The sequence below is a fragment of the Lolium rigidum genome, chromosome 4, assembly GCF_022539505.1.
Source record: "Lolium rigidum isolate FL_2022 chromosome 4, APGP_CSIRO_Lrig_0.1, whole genome shotgun sequence".
NCBI classification, from domain to species: Eukaryota; Viridiplantae; Streptophyta; class Magnoliopsida; order Poales; family Poaceae; genus Lolium; species Lolium rigidum.
This window is the reverse complement of record NC_061511.1, coordinates 145,209,229-145,226,789: the sequence shown is the minus strand read 5'-3', so window position 1 is coordinate 145,226,789 and position 17,561 is coordinate 145,209,229. Positions and strand designations below refer to the sequence as shown.

Sequence of the window (17,561 nt, the reverse complement as noted above, 5' to 3'; positions counted from 1 at the left end):
AAAGCACCCCCGGCTGCGGCCGCGTGAGCTCTCTTATGTGGTGGTGGAGATCTACCATCCGCCAAGATTCGGCACAGTGGCAAGTACATGCGACTTAATCTTGGTATGCTCCTCTTTTCCTCTAGCAGAAGTAATTTTCTTAATGTGCTAACTTTCATGAGCTAAACCAAAGTGCCTGGAGCGTTTCCAGTTTCATTATCGTTTTGACTATCATGCCTAGCTCTGATCTTTGTGCTTATGCAAATATGCTGAAATCAAAATTGCAAACACGAAGCCGTAGCTCTTATCAGCACTAAATTAGTTGGTTACAACAGAAACAACAGAAGGCAGGGAAAGCAAAAAAATTAGTAAGTTGATTACAGCCTCATTGGCCAACAGAAAACATTTTCGAAAAAAATTTGCAAACAGAAAATACATAAAAGTAACTACTACAGTGCCATCTCCAAACACTTGGGTAAGTTTAGATGTGTTGCCTTCTGTTCTCCGAAATCACATCAGCTCTAACAGCTAGCCTAAACATAACATCAGCTATTTTCTGCTCTCTTAAGTTAGCTGTTTGAATATCATCTTGGTTTGTTCAGTTCATGTTAACGATTAAGTTAAACACTAAGTAGTGATTAAATTTCCACTTATGAGCTAGTGTAGGGTCTATATCTCGAGTTTAGGTGACATTGTGATTCCTCTCCTGTAGCAGAAGTATCCCAAAATTAGATGAGCGTGTGGTAAGATACGCCTCCTTTGTAATTTAACTTCTAATAATTTAGCTACATGAGTAAGATGTTCTAATTTGTCTAAATTTAGATGTAGTGTCTAAATACATCTAAATTTAGATAAGGAAAACGCTGACGTTTCCACGAGGGAACAGTGCTCGGATCCTCCGCCTCGAGCGCTGGACGTGTGTACCGTGGGCCCCGTATCTTATCTCTTCCCTCACCTCTTTCCCCAAATCGCGACGAGAACTCCTCTGCGCCGCTCGCCTCGCACCCACTCTCCATCGACCGGCACCTGCTCCTCTTCGCCGGCGTGCCTCGGTGCTCTCCCTTGCCGGCGTTCCCCATGCTCCACCCGCCGCCGATCGTCCCACCTCCTCCGTGTGCCGCCGGGCCCCCACCTCCGCGCGCCCCTGGCCCCCACCTTCTCCTCGCGCCGCCGGACCCCCCAGCAGCTCTGTGCGCTACCGGAGCCGCAGCACCTCCGTGCGCCGCCGGACCCCCTCCTCCTCGCGCCGCCGGGTCCCCCAACACGTCAGTTGTGTCGCTGGGACCCCAACCTTCTCCGCGCGCTGCGGGCCCCCGCCTCCTCCGTGCGCCGCTTGTAGGCCATCGATGCAGAACTCGCTGGTGTTCCCCCGTGCTCCTCCTGTTGCTCCACTAGCCGCCCGACCAACTTCTTCCTTCGTTGGCGCCGTGTGATTTTTAGGATGTGACAAATTGGGCCTGAATTTCCCCTAGCGCTGCACTGGATGCTGCCCCATTTGCTGCCGGTGCCGGCCGTCAGCTCCTGTCCCATTTTTTGCTACTTTTTGTTCTATATCGTTGCTACAATTGTTATGTATTTCTGCTATAATAGTACACATTTGTTTCTCCGAGGTTTTTGGCGGGAGTTTGCGACGAACTCATTTTTGCTAGTTTTGTTCTAGATCGTTGCTACAATTGTTCTGTATTTCTGGTACAATAGTACACATTTGTTGCTACAAGGTCTCCGACAAAGTCTCCAACAAGGTCGATAGAGGTCTACGGCGAGGTCTCCGATGAGCTGGGTTTTGCTATAATCGCAGATTTTTTTGCTACAATATCAGAATTTTTTTGCTGTGATGTCTCCGGTGAGGTATCCAGCGATTCTCCGGCGAGGTCTATGTGTTTTAGTCAGTGAACCGTTTTTTGCTACAATCGAATTGGTTTTGCTGCATTGGTGTTTTTATGTAAGCAAAAGTGGGATTTTAGGTGAAAAACAAATTTTGGTACAAATATTTTTTTTTTTGCTACTTTGGTATATTATGGAAGCAAAAGTGGGAGAGGGAGCTGGGTGGCTGAAAACTTCTCAAATCGCTTGATCGGACGGTTAGGGACCCGGGGGATTAGTGATTTGTTCCCCCCGGGACGCCCAGCGCTCTCCTTTAGATAAATCCAAAACATGTTTTATGAGATCGGATGGGATATAGAATATATGTAGCTGAGAATAGATAAACGTTACATGTGATTAGCATCATCAAACAATGACCTCTCCACCTCAGCCGCGAAGCGATCCATTGCCAGCCGTGGCAGCATGAGTGGCATAACAAATGCGTCTTCCCCATCACGATCCTTAATACGGATGAAGTAGCACATGGTGAAAAAAGTGCTAACTGGGCCAGCGAAGATTGGCTCTCCCCAGCCGAAGTCCACGCGGTGAAACCCGATATTCCGGGTGTCAGAGATCGCAAGCAAGTTGGCCGGATTGAAGCTGCGCAGGCCGCGCACCTTCGTCCCGTTGGCCATGGAACGAAAGTACTCCGTGGTCCCCGCGGCCTTGGCCAGCCGCACCAGCGCCACAGCGTCACCCAGCGAGCCGCGGCGCAGCACCGCAGCGTCGGCTGGAACCGTCGTGGTCGCAACCGCGTTGCCGTAGTACCCCGCGGGAAGGCTAATCCCGGCCCCAGCGTCGCCCCTGAAGTTGACGGCGATGACCAGCGGAGCATGCTCGCCCGGCGGGATGTCAAGCGCCGTGGTGCGAGCACGCCACAGGAACGCGGCAAGAATCTCGAAGGTGGTGGCCGTGTCACGGAGGAGTGGAGGGAGGCATTTCTTCATGGCGGCCACATCCGAGGCGCGGACAGTGAAAGAGAAGAACGCTCGACCATCGGCACTTCGGGTATGTCGGGCAAGGTGCCTGGATTGGGCGGGTTGCGCATCTCGATCAGCTCGCGGCACCACGCGGGCTTGACGCTAATGGACGGGAGGCCACGAGCGAGCTCGCTGACGGCGTTCATGAACTGGGCGATGCCGATTGCGTCGCACATGACGTGGTTACATCGGAGCGCCAATACGAAGCCTCCGCACAACAGACGCGTTACCTGGTGATCGAGATATTACGTACAAAGGGTTAGACGACCTAGACGAAGCGTCCATGCTTCAAATTATGTTGCGTATTACAGTACCTGGATGAGCAGCAAGGGACAGTTAAGCGTGCCGCTGGAGCCCTCCACGTCGAAGAGCAGCTGGTCCCAGCAAGGGAACGGCGGCCTGAGCCCCGCCGCCTCCAGATCTACCAGCTGCACGTCGGCGTCGGCCTGCACGAACAGCACCCCCTCGCCGGTGCAGTCCACCACCAGTTTCCGACCCTCAATCTCCCTCAGCCGACCGGCCAGCGGGTAGTAGTGCACCAGCGCCTCGCCCAGCGCGCGTCGGATGATGGCTGCCGGGTGGTCTCCCTCTCCGCCACGGTAAAAGAGGGCCAATGACGCCTGCATGCGTAGAACGTCCATGTTGTCGAGGCCAGACATGCGCTTCGTCTCCCGGGGTGTCTGGGAAGCCGGGCCGACGAGCTCCGGATCACGCCGGCGTACCGCGAACGACAGCATCGGCGTATGCACCGACTCAAGCATCGCCTTTTTCAGCTTACGTAGCCGGTTGCGAAGCTAGCTCCTAAGTGGAGGTCACCGGCTAGTTACCTTGAACCTGGGTCCCGATCCTTCCTCGGACGTTGGACATATATATATCCAGCATCAGTGACGGGGACTTTAAGCAGGTAGACCATGGATAAACACACGCGACGGGCCGGCCGCCATGCGTGGATGACAGCATGCAGCTGAAGGGCATGAAAGAAACTCCATGGGCAAACAAACGCGGCCGGCCGGCCGGCCGCCGTGTATATATACCCGGTAGCTGTAGTACACATACCGTGAAAAATCTACCTGGTGGTGACTGGTGAGTTAATTGGAGTAGACCCTGAATCGAGAGGATGCGCCTAGGAAAGTCACTACGGGAAAAAAAAAAGGCGTTGCGCGCCCTTTGCCATGCGGCTTTGCACGGTAAAGATGTCTTTGCCGTGTATAAATAAAAAGGGGGCACGGCAAAGAACCATTGCACGGTAAAACTACTAACGACTCATGGAAAATAATTATTGCACGGTAAAACTAGTAACGACGCACGGCAAAGAAGGTTGACACGGCAAAGCCATAATTCGGCGCACGGCAAAAAATAAAACCACGGCAAAGTCAGAAAACCACACGGCAAAGGGATCACACGGGACAGCTGGGTTTTGCCGTGCACCTCAATCTCACGCACGGCAAAGTTTCGAGCGGATTGCTGAAGTGGTTTACCCCACGTATCACATGGCCCCATTTTATTGCTGCCCTGCCTGCCCACCACACACCCATTATCCCCACGTCCATGCACATGCCCACCACAATCTCCTAGCTCTGCTTCACATCTCCTTGCGCGCGCACAGCCTCGTCGGCCACCACCTCTTCCTTGCGCGCGCCGGCGTCCCGGACTCGGCCAGCTCCGACAGCGGCTGCACGTCCTCGAACCCATGCCGCACCCACCTCATGATCTCCGGCGCCTGCGCCTTCTGCCCCTCGGCGGCGCTAGGCCCCAAGAACGACGCCGAGGAACCGGAGCGCGACGCCTGTTCGCGGCGACCCCCGGTGAGCAGCTCCAGCAGCAGGACGGCCTCGTCGCTGACGCTCCATCTGTGCGCGCTCTTCTCCCCGACCGGCGTGGTCGCGGTGGCGAGCGCGGGGCGGACCGGTGTGGCTGCAGCGGCGAGGGAACACACGGCGACGAGCGGGGGCACGGCGAACCAGCGTGGCTGTGGCGGTGAGGGGACACGCGGCGACGAGCGAGCGCACGGCGAACCGGCATGGCTGCGGCGGCGAGGGAACACGCGGCAACGCGCGGGCGCACGGCGAACCGGCCTGGCTGTGGCGGCGAGGGAACACGCGGCGACGAGCGGGCACGCGGCGAGCACCCTTCGGCGCGGCGACATGGCGTGACTAGCAGCGACAACGGCTCGCTGGTGTCAGCGCATAGGCATTTTTTTTTTGCTTGAAGCTCTTTGTCGTGCAGTAGAACCAAAGCGCACCGCAGAGGCACTAGGCAGTAGGCACACAGCCGGCAATGAGAGGTTGCATGGCAAAGAGGATGGGCGCACGGCAAATCAAATGGAGGAACGCACGGCAAAGACGTTGCCGTGCAGTTTTTGGCGAGGCGCACTGCAATAATGGCGTTGCCGAGGCAGACATTGCCGTGCGGTCTTTGCCGTGCCGCACGGCAAAGACTTTGCCGTGCCGCACGGCAAAGGCTTTGCCGTGCAAATAACACCCTTTGCCCCGTCCGATTTGCTTGCACGGCAACGACAATCTTTTCCGTAGTGAGTAGACGAGACTAACATAGGTGGCATGCAAATCCTCGCAAAAATCGACTATATATCGACGCCTGCTGGAGTGTCAGGTCCGATAAACGGCTTTCGGCAGCAATGCCCTAGCTCGTACCTCAACTGAATCGTGGAGTATTGACCAGGCGAGACCTCACGTGGGAGGTCCTATATGCCGACCGGGTGGGCACGGACGGGGTACCGCACACCCCTCCGACCCGGCGGCTGTTAACTGGGCCACGGCCCATGAGGTAAATGCATTTTTTTTCTTTTTTCTATTTACAATTCTGCATTCAAAAACTAACGTTTTTCTGTTTCTTTTTCTGTTTTCAAAATTTGTTGAAATTTTCTGTATATAGATTTTAGAAATGAACGATTTCATTTTTTTCAAAATTCGAAAAACCGTTCAAAATTTGGAATTTGATTAAAATCAGAAAATCATTCAAAATTTAAAATCTGTTCGCGTTCAAATTTTGAAAAATCATTCAAAACTATAAACTTGTTCAAATTTGAAAATCGTTCAAATTTGAAAAATTGTTCAAAGTTTGAAATTCCTTCAAATTTCGAAATGATCATTCTTCATTTTGAACATTTTTTCAAACTTGAACAATTTTCAAATTTTCAAATTTTAGAAAATTATTTTTAATCAGAAAAATAAAAGGAGAAAAAAGAAACATAGAAAAAGAAAACAAAAAAAAGGAAAAGAGAAAAGAAAACCGAAAAACCGACAGCAAACAGAAAAACCAATAGATGTTATATGTGCCAGGCCCATGCATCGCAGAGGGTGTGCGGCGATCGCTATACACCGACCTGATCGGTGTATAGGATTGGCCACCTCACGTAGCTGTCTACGTGCAGTCGTGCGTCTACGCGCGGTAGTGTCAATGGTACATTTAGGCCTGTGAACTAGTTAGCTCTTTGGGCTGGGCCCATGAGGCTGCCGATCTCTTTTTTTTTTTTGCGAATTCCGCCGATCTCTCTCTAATGGCTAAAAACTAACGATGATTTTGGGCGGGACTTGGGAGCGACAACTCACAGATTTTGACCGTTCCAACGGGCTTTGCTTCAAATGTGGAGATCGCTATTCTCGAGAGCACCAATGTAAACGACAAAGAGCACATCTATTGACCATACAAGTGGGTGAAATTGGAGAAGTGATGAAGAAGTTGTTCATGAATTGCTTGACGATCCAGCTGTGGCCAGCACTGTGTGCCTATGGAGGCTTGCTTCGGTGTCTCCCCTTCACCAAGACTTGAAGAGGTAAAAAAAATTCAGTGTCTTCCTTTTTTAGCCCGCAAAAACCGCTATCAAACCCTATATACCCTCGTATCGTTACTAGATCTACTGAATGTTCTACCAGTCGATGTGGCCAACGGAATATTTTACCCACATATGTTTTAGTTTTCGGCGTACACCGTTGTCTGTGCGTCTAACTAATGAACAATATAGACTTAAACGGACTGCACTCGCTACTCTAGGGCTTGTTTGTATTTTTTTAAACGGAGGCAAAAGCTTTGCCTCAACTATTAATTAAGAAGACAGTGCTCAGTATTTAGGAGAAAACCGAGCGAAAACCTACAACAACAGGATCAAGCCCACATAAACGATGCACCCACTCACAACCAAGCCTAAGAAAGACCTATAAACAGGGCCGCAACCACTCTAGCCAACACAAGTGACCACAGGACAACACGAACGAACTCCAAACACAACACTCCAACATCACGTCGACAAAAAACATGTCATTTCATTAGACGTTCCCATTAATCTACAGCGGATCTAGGGTAGGCAGCAACCAAGGTAGCGAGAAAATCGCAAACCTCTCGAGCGACGACACCTCCGGGCAACGTTGACAACAGTCCCGAGTTAGCAACCACATCACCAATAGGAACAACATGCCTGCTGGACTCAAGCGAAAGTGAGTCAGCATCGTTAACAACACCACTCTTCTCATTGGCAAGCATTTGCCTCGGCGAAGAAGCCACAATCAAAATCTCGTGCGAGTCAGACCTCACCTCCTTGACGGAAAGAGGCGTAACCACACAACCACTCAACTCCATGAGCTCGGGCACCACAGATGTATCACCACACAACTCATGTAGTTCTAGCATGATCTCAACCACCAATGACTTCTTCTCAACGGAGTCAAGAGGAAACGAATCATGCACGGTGGTGAGGTCCTGACCACCAGAAGAGCACGTCTCCGCCGGCTCCAATGGAACACCAACGCGTGCCAACATCAACTTCAGAGTTGCCACGTCTTCATGAAGGGGGCGACACGTCTCCTCAACGCGGTTAGCAACCAACTGAGCAAGCTCCAAGCACAGCAAGGCAAACTGACACTGAAGGCGAGAGTCGAAACATGAATTGACCTTGAAATTCTCGCAACACCTTGGAGAGGGCCCTAGCAGCGATGTTGAAGGCGACGACAAGCCGCACACGACCTCAGCCCAACTCCGGGATGCCGAGGGACGAGGATCCTAGGCGGACGGAGAGTGCCTCCGCTGACAAGGAGCACGCGCGTTCGGAGAATGAGCACATGCGTCCGGAGAGCGAGAACGAGCGGCAGGAAAGCGCACACGATAGAAACACTCCCGATGACCAGGACGACGACGAAGGATGCATCTGAAGGGTTCACGACATGTGTTGACCTGGTGGTCACGCTCGAGGCACCGAAAACATCTCCCCCGAGCCCAGCGCTTAAAGGCGAGACTACGCTCGAGCCCTGCTGGCATGTAGTTGACACACGTCTGTTGGGAACCCCAAGAGGAAGGTGTGATGCGTACAGCAGCAAGTTTTCCCTCAGTAAGAAACCAAGGTTATCGAACCAGTAGGAGTCAAGGAACACGTGAAGGTTGTTGGTGACGGAGTGTAGTGCGGCGCAACACCAGGGATTCCGGCGCCAACGTGGAAACTGCACAACATAATCACAATACTTTGCCCCAACTTAACACTGAGGTTGTCAATCTCACCGGCTTGCTGTAAACAAAGGATTAAATGTATGGTGTGGAAAATGATGTTTGTTTGCGATGAACAGTAAAGAACAGAGTTTGCAGTAGACTGTATTTCAGATGTAAAAGAATGGACCGGGATCCACATTTCACTAGCGGTGTCTCTCCCATAAGATAAATAGCATGTTGGGTGAACAAATTACAGTTGGGCAATTGACAAATAGAGAAGGCATAACAATGCACATACATATATCACGATGACTACTATGAGTTTTAATCAGGGCATTACGACAAATTACATAGACCGCTATCCAAAGCATGCATCTATGCCTAAAAAGTCCACCTTCGAGGTTATCATCCGAACCCCTTCCAGTATTAAGTTGCAAACAACGAGACAATTGCATTAAGTATGGTGCGTAATGTAATCAACAAAAATATCCTTAGACAAAGCATTGATGTTTTATCCCTAGTGGCAACAAAGACATCCACAACCTTAGAACTTTCACGTCATCGTCCCAGCATTCAATGGAGGCATGAACCCACTATCGAGCATAAATACTCCCTCTTGGAGTTACAAGTATCAACTTGGCCGAGCCTCTACTAGCAACGGAGAGCATGCAAGAACATAAACAACACATATATGATAGATTGATAATCAACTTGACATAGTATTCCATATTCATCGGATCCCAACAAACACAACATGTAGCATTACAAATAGATGATCTTGATCATGATAGGCAGCTCACAAGATCTAACATGATAGCACAATGAGGAGAAGACAACCATCTAGCTACTGCTATGGACCCATAGTCCAGGGGTGAACTACTCACACATCAATCCGGAGGCGATCATGGTGGTGAAGAGTCCTCCGGGAGATGATTCCCCTCTCCAGCAGGGTGCCGGAGGCGATCTCCTGAATCCCCCGAGATGGGATTGGCGACGGCGGCGTCTCTGGAACTATTTCCGTATCGTGGCTCTCGGTACTGGGGTTTTCGCGACGAAGGCTTTAAGTTGGCGGAAGGGTAGGGTTGGAGGCCGCGCGAGGGGCCCACACCATAGGGTGGCGCGGGCCCCACCCAGGCCGCGCGGCCCTGTGGTGTCGGCGCCTCGTCGCCCCACTTCGTAATCCTTTCGGTCTTCTGGAAGCTTCGTGGAAAAATAAGACCCTGGGCGTTGATTTCGTCCAATTCCAAGAATATTTCCTTTGTAGGATTTACGAAACCAAAAACAGCAGTAAAATAGCAATCGGCTCTTCGGCATCTCGTCAATAGGTTAGTGCCGAAAAATGCATAATAATGACATAAAGTGTGTATAAAACATGTGAGTATCATCATAAAAGTAGCATGGAACATAAGAAATTATAGATACGTTTGAGACGTATCAAGCCCTTCCTTCCGAAGCAAAGGCGATGGCTCGCGGCCATGGCGGCCGCCCCGACCCAGCACCCAGTCTTCGTCATCTCCAAGAACATCAGCAGTAGTAAAGAGACCTTCGCAGGGCTCCGTTGGTGCCTCCTCAACATGGCACACATCATCGGTGCCATGGAACAAGGTGAGAACAACGCCATTGGAGGAGGTTCCGAGCCAACTCTTCATCATCATCGTCCTCGTCCTCGTCAAAGCCCAATGAAGCAGTCCAAAGCAAGCTCGGGGCCGGCCTCGCATCACTAGCAGGAAGTGGCACCTCGGCAGGGTCACCCAAGGCAACTAGCGGCAATGACAAGAAGCCGAGCCCCTCGACCAACATGGCAGGGTCACAAAGACTTTTCATGAATAATACTTTCAAGACAAGCATCAATAAGACTTGCATAAGAGTTAACTCATAAAGCAATAAATTCTTAGTAGAAAGCTTTGAAGCAACACAAAGGAAGATATAAGTTTCAGCAGTTTCTTTCAACTTCAACATGTTTATCTCATGGATAATTGTCAACACAAAGTAATATAACAAGTGCAATAGGTAAACATGTAAGAATCAATGCACACAGTTTACACAAGTGTTTGCTTCTAAGATAGAAAGAAGTAGGTAAACCGACTCAACAATAAAGTAGAAGATAGGCCCTTCGCAGAGGAAGCATGGATTACTATATTTGTGCTAGAGCTTTTCATTTTGAAAACATAGAAACAGTTTTGTCAACGGTAGTAATAAATCATATGTGTTATGTATAAGACATCCTATAAGTTGCAAGCCTCATGCATAGAATACCAATAGTGCTCGCACCTTGTCCTAATTAGCTTGGATTTACATGGATTATCATTGCATAACATATGTTTCAACCAAGTGTCACAAAGGGGTACCTCTATGCCGCCTGTACAAAGGTCTAATGAGAAAGATCGCATTTGATTTCTCGTTTTTGATTATTCTCAACTTAGACATCCATACCGGACAACATAGACAACGGATAATGGACTCCTCTTTAATGCATAAGCATTCAATAACGGATAATATTCTCATAAGAGATTGAGGATTGATGTCCAAACTGAAACTTCCACCATGATTCATGGCTTTAGTTAGCGGCCCAATGTTCTTCTCTAACAATATGCATACTCAAACCATTTGATCATGATAAATCACCCTTAATTACTTCAGACAAGACGAACATGCATAGCAACTCACATGATATTCAACAAAGGTGTAATAGTTGGTGGCGTCCCCAGAAACATGGTTACCGCTCAACAAGCAACTTATAAGAAATAAGATACATAGCTACATATTCTTCACCACAATAGTTTTTAAGGCTATTTTCCCATGAGCTATATATTGCAAAGACAAAGAATAGAATTTTAAAGGTAGCACTCAAGTAATTTACTTTGGAATGGCAGAGAAATACCATGTAGTAGGTAGGTATGGTGGACACAAATGGCATAGTGTTTGGCTCAAGGATTTGGATGCACGAGAAGAAATCCCTCTCAATACAAGGCTAGGCTAGCAAGGTTGTTTGAAGCAAACTCAAGTATAAAACGATACAGCAAAACTTACATAAGAACATATTGCAAGCATTATAAGACTCTACATTGTCTTCCTTGTTGTTCAAACACCTTAACCAGAAAATATCTAGACTCTAGAGAGACCAATCATGCAAACCAAATTCTAACAAGCTCTATGTAGTTCTTCATTAATAGGTGCAAAGTACATGATGCAAGAGCTTAAACATGATCTATTTGAGCACAACAATTGCCAAGTATCAAATTATTCAAGACATTATACCAATTACCACATGAAGCATTTTCTGTTTCCAACCATATAACAAACAACGAAGCAGTTTCAACCTTCGCCATTACATTAACAGTAAAGCTAAGAACACCAGTGTTCATATGCAACAACGGAGCGTGTCTCTCTCCCAAACAAAGAATGCTAGGATCCGATTTTATTCAAACAAAAACAAAAACAAAAACAAACAGACGCTCCAAGTAAAGCACATCAGATGTGACGGAATAAAAATATAGTTTCACTAGAGGTGACTCGATAAGTTGTCGATGAAGAAGGGATGCCTTGGGCATCCCCAAGCTTAGATGCTTGAGTCTTCTTAAAATATGCGGGGATGAACCACGGGGGCATCCCCAAGCTTAGACTTTTCACTCTTCTTGATCATATTGTATCATCCTCCTCTCTTGACCCTTGAAAACTTCCTCCACACCAAACTCAAAACAAACTCATTAAAGGGTTAGTGCATAATCGAAAATTCACATATTCAGAGGTGACATAATCATTCTTAACACTTCTGGACATTGCACAAAGCTAGTGAAAGTTAATGGAACAGAGAAATCCATCAAACATAGCAAAACAGGCAATGCGAAATAAAAGGCAGAATCTGCCAAAACAGTAACGAGTCCGTAAAGACGAATTTTTCTGGGGCACTTAACTTGCTCAGATGAAAATGCTCAAATAGATGAAAGTTGCGTACATATCTGAGGATCACGCACGTAAATTGGCAGATTTTTCTGAGTTACCTACAGACGGTGCTGCTAAATTTCGTGATAGCAAGAAATCTGTTTCTGCGCAAATCCAGTATTGACTTTACTATCAAAGACTTTACTTGCACAACAATGCAATAAAATAAAGATAAGGAGAGGTTGCTACAGTAGTAACAACTTCCAAGACTCAAATATAAAACAAAAGTGCAGAAGTAAAATAATGGGTTGTCTCCCATAAGCGCTTTTCTTTAACGCCTTTCGCCTAGGCGCGAAAGTGTGAATCAAGTATTATCAAGAGATGAAGCATCAACATTATTACCAGGGGCGTTGGGAGTTTTCTCAACAATGCATTGTATCTTGTCTATGTAAGTAACTCCTCTTTCGTTTCTCTTAGGCTTACTATCCTCATCAAACAAATTTTCAGGAACAAGCCAAGCATAGTTATTTTCTAGAGCTTCATGCATCCCTTGGAGCTTACTAGGTATCGGTACTTTAATCTCCCCACCATTATTAACATTATTAGTGTACTTTATTCTATCCATGTCCATCTTTTCAAGTTTTCTTGCAAAATCGGTGAAAAGACCAAGCCTCTTATGCTTAATAAAAACTTTTCTAGCTTCTTTAGCTATATCACCAAATTCTCTAAGAAGGACATCTAAAACAAAATTTCTCTTTTCTCCCATTTCCATATCAGAAAGTGTAAGAAACATATGTTGGATTATAGGATTGAGATTAACAAATCTAGTTTCCAACATGTGTATTAAACAGGCAGTAGCACTTTCATAAGTAGGATCAACTTTTACCAAGGCTGTATCTTCAAAATCTTCATTCATACTAACATGGGTGAAAAATGCTTCTGAATTATCTCTTCCAATGATAGACCCTCGTCCTACCGGTATGTCTTTTAGAGTGTATTTAGGAGGAAACATGATGAAATAAACAAAAGGTAAATAAAGTAAATGCAAGTAACTAATTTTTTTGTGTTTTTAATATAGAGAACGCAAACAAGACAGTAAATAAAGTAAATGCTAGCAACTAATTTATTTGTATTTTTGATATAGAAAACAAACAAAGCAGTAAATAAAATAAAGTAAAGTAAGACAAAAACAAAGTAAAGAGATTGGATGTGGGACACTCCCCTTGCAGCGTGTCTTGATCTCCCCGGTAACGGCGCCAGAAAAAGTCTTGCTGGCGTGTAGTTGACACACGTCCGTTGGGAACCCCAAGAGGAAGGTGTGATGCGTACAGCAGCAAGTTTTCCCTCGGTAAGAAACCAAGGTTATCGAACCAGTAGGGAGTCAAGGAACACGTGAAGGTTGTTGGTGACGGAGTGTAGTGCGGCGCAACACCAGGGATTCCGGCGCCAACGTGGAACCTGCACAACACAATCACAATACTTTGCCCCAACTTAACACTGAGGTTGTCAATCTCACCGGCTTGCTGTAAACAAAGGATTAAATGTATGGTGTGGAAAATGATGTTTGTTTGCGATGAACAGTAAAGAACAGAGTTTGCGATAGATTGTATTTCGGATGTAAAAGAATGGACCGGGGTCCACAGTTCACTAGTGGTGTCTCTCCCATAAGATAAATAGCATGTTGGGTGAACAAATTACAGTTGGGCAATTGACAAATAGAGAAGGCATAACAATGCACATACATATATCACGATGACTACTATGAGTTTTAATCAGGGCATTACGACAAAGTACATAGACTGCTATCCGGCATGCATCTATGCCTAAAAAGTCCACCTTGAGGTTATCATCCGAACCCCTTCCAGTATTAAGTTGCAAACAACAGACAATTGCATTAAGTATGGTGCGTAATGTAATCAACACAAATATCCTTAGACAAAGCATTGATGTTTTATCCCTAGTGGCAACAAGACATCCACAACCTTAGAACTTTGTCACATCGTCCCAGCATTCAATGGAGGCATGAACCCACTATCGAGCATAAATACTCCCTCTTGGAGTTACAAGTATCAACTTGGCTGAGCCTCTACTAGCAACGGAGAGCATGCAAGAACATAAACAACACATATATGATAGATTGATAATCAACTTGACATAGTATTCCATATTCATCGGATCCCAACAAACACAACATGTAGCATTACAAATAGATGATCTTGATCATGATAGGCAGCTCACAAGATCTAACATGATAGCACAATGAGGAGAAGACAACCATCTAGCTACTGCTATGGACCCATAGTCCAGGGGTGAACTACTCACACATCAATCCGGAGGCGATCATGGTGGTGAAGAGTCCTCCGGGAGATGATTCCCCTCTCCAAGCGAGGTGCCGGAGGCGATCTCCTGAATCCCCGAGATGGGATTGGCGACGGCGGCGTCTCCGGAACTATTTCCGTATCGTGGCTCTCGATGCTCGGGGTTTTCGCGACGAAGGCTTTAAGTTGGCGGAAGGGTGGGGTTGGAGGCCGCGCGAGGGGCCCACACCATAGGGTGGCGCGGGCCCCACCCAGGCCGCGCGGCCCTGTGGTGTCGGCGCCTCGTCGCCCCACTTCATAATCCTTTCGGTCTTCTGGAAGCTTTGTGGAAAAATAAGACCCTGGGCGTTGATTTCGTCCAATTCCGAGAATATTTCCTTTGTAGGATTTCTGAAACCAAAAACAGCAAGAAAACGAAGAATCGGCTCTTCGACATCTCGTCAATAGGTTAGTGCCGGAAAATGCATAATAATGACATAAAGTGTGTATAAAACATGTGAGTATCATCATAAAAGTAGCATGGAACATAAGAAATTATAGATACGTTTGAGACGTATCAAGCCCTTCCTTCCGAAGCAAAGGCGATGGCTCGCGGCCAGGGCGGCCGCCCCGACCCAGCACCCAGTCTTCGTCATCTCCAAGAACATTAGCAGCAGCAAAGAGACCTTCGCAGGGCTCCGTTGGTGCCTCCTCAACATGGCACACATCATCGGTGCCATGGAACAAGGTGAAAACAACGCCATTGGAGGAGGTTCCGAGCCAACTCTTCATCATCATCGTCCTCGTCCTCGTCAAAGCCCAATGAAGCAGTCCAAAGCAAGCTCGGGGCCGGCCTTGCATCACTGGCGGGAAGTGGCACCTCGGCAGGGTCACCCAAGGCAACCGGCGGCAATGACAAGAAGCCGAGCCCCTCGACCAACATGGCAGGGTCACAAAGCAGCCCGTCGGAAGTGCAAGGACCAGTTAGAGGAGAGGCCTCCATTGCCGTCCTATGGCGGTGGCAAGGAAAGCTCGCCTTCGCCTTGTTCCGCCCCACACAGGCCATTGATACGTCTCCGACGTATCGATAATTTCTTATGTTCCATGCCACATTATTGATGATATCTACATGTTTTATACACATTATATGTCGTATTTATGCATTTTTCTGGAACTAACCTATTAACAAGATGCCGAAGAGCCGATTCTTGTTTTCTCGCTGTTTTTGGTTTCAGAAATCCTAGTAACGAAATATTCTCGGAATTGGACGAAATCAACACCCAGGGTCCTATTTTGCCACGAAGCTTCCAGAAGACCAAAGGAGAGTCGAAGTGGGGCCACGAGGTGGCCAGACAGCAGGGCGGCGCGGCCCAGGCCCTGGCCGCGCCGACCTATGGTGTGGGCCCCTTGTGCCGCCTCTTTACCCGCCCTTCCGCCTACAAATAGCCTCCGTCGCGAAACCCCGCGATGCCGAGAGCCACGATACGGAAAACCTTGCATCGAGACGCCGCCGCCGCCAATCCCATCTCGGGGGATTCCGGGAGATCTCCTCCGGCACCCCGCCGAGAGGGGATTCTTCTCCCGGAGGACTCTTCACCGCCATGGTCGCCTCCGGAGTGATGAGTGAGTAGTTCACCCCCGGACTATGGGTCCATAGCAGTAGCTAGATGGTTGTCTTCTCCTCATTGTGCTTCATTGTCGGATCTTGTGAGCTGCCTAACATGATCAAGATCATCTATCCGTAATACTATATGTTGTGTTTGTCGGGATCCGATGGATAGAGAATACTATGTTATGTTAATTATCAAGTTATTACCTATGTGTTGTTTATGATCTTGCATGCTCTCCGTTATTAGTAGAGGCTCGGCCAAGTTTTTGCTCTTAACTCCAAGAGGGAGTATTTATGCTCGATAGTGGGTTCATGCCTCCATTGAATCCGGGACGAGTGACAGTAAAGTTCTAAGGTTGTGGATGTGTTGTTGCCACTAGGGATAAAACATTGATGCTATGTCTAAGGATGTAGTTGTTGATTACATTACGCACCATACTTAATGCAATTGTCCGTTGTTTTGCAACTTAATACTGGAAGGGGTTCGGATGATAACCTCGAAGGTGGACTTTTTAGGCATAGATGCATGTTGGATAGCGGTCTATGTACTTTGTCGTAATGCCCAATTAAATCTCACTATATTTATCATGACATGTATGTGCATTGTTATGCCCTCTCTATTTGTCAATTGCCCAACCGTAATTTGTTCACCCAACATGCTTTTATCTTATGGGAGAGACACCTCTAGTGAACTGTGGACCCCGGTCCTATTCTTTACATCGCATACAATCTATCGCAATACTTGTTTTACTGTTTTCTCGCAAACAATCATCTTCCACACAATACGGTTAATCCTTTGTTACAGACAAGCCGGTGAGATTGACAACCTCACTGTTTCGTTGGGGCAAAGTACTTTGGTTGTGTTGTGCAGGTTCCACGTTGGCGTCGGAATCTCTGGTGTTGCGCCGCACTACATCCCGCCGCCATCAACCTTCAATGTGCTTCTTGACTCCTACTGGTGCGATCAAACCTTGGTTTCTTACTGAGGGAAACTTGCCGCTGTGCGCATCACACCTTCCTCTTGGGGTTCCCAACGGACGTGTCAACTACACGCATCAAGCAAATTTCCGGCGCCGTTGCCGGGGAGATCAAGACACGCTGCAAGGGGAGTCTCCACTTCCCAATCTCTTTACTTTGTTTTTGTCTTGCTTTATTTTATTTACTACTTTGTTTGCTGCGTTATATCAAAACACAAAAAATTAGTTGCTAGCTTTACTTTATTTACTGTCTTGCACTCTATATCAAAAAACACACAAAAATTAGTTTACTTGCATTTACTTTATCTAGTTTGCTTTATTTACTACTACTAAAATGGCTACTCCTGAAAATACTAAGTTGTGTGACTTCACAACCACAAATAATAATGATTTCTTATGCACACCTATTGCTCCACCTGCTACTACAGCAGAATTCTTTGAAATTAAACCTGCTTTACTGAATCTTGTCATGAGAGAGCAATTTTCTGGTGTTAGTTCTGATGATGCTGCTGCCCATCTCAATAACTTTGTTGAATTGTGT

At 47.4% G+C, this 17,561-nt stretch overlaps 1 pseudogene; it reads right to left on the bottom strand.

The window, feature by feature from the left end:
* Window positions 1–2,189: 2,189 nt before the first annotated feature.
* Window positions 2,190–3,583, bottom strand: LOC124647586 (annotated as a pseudogene).
* Between the last annotated feature and the right edge of the window lie 13,978 nt (window positions 3,584–17,561).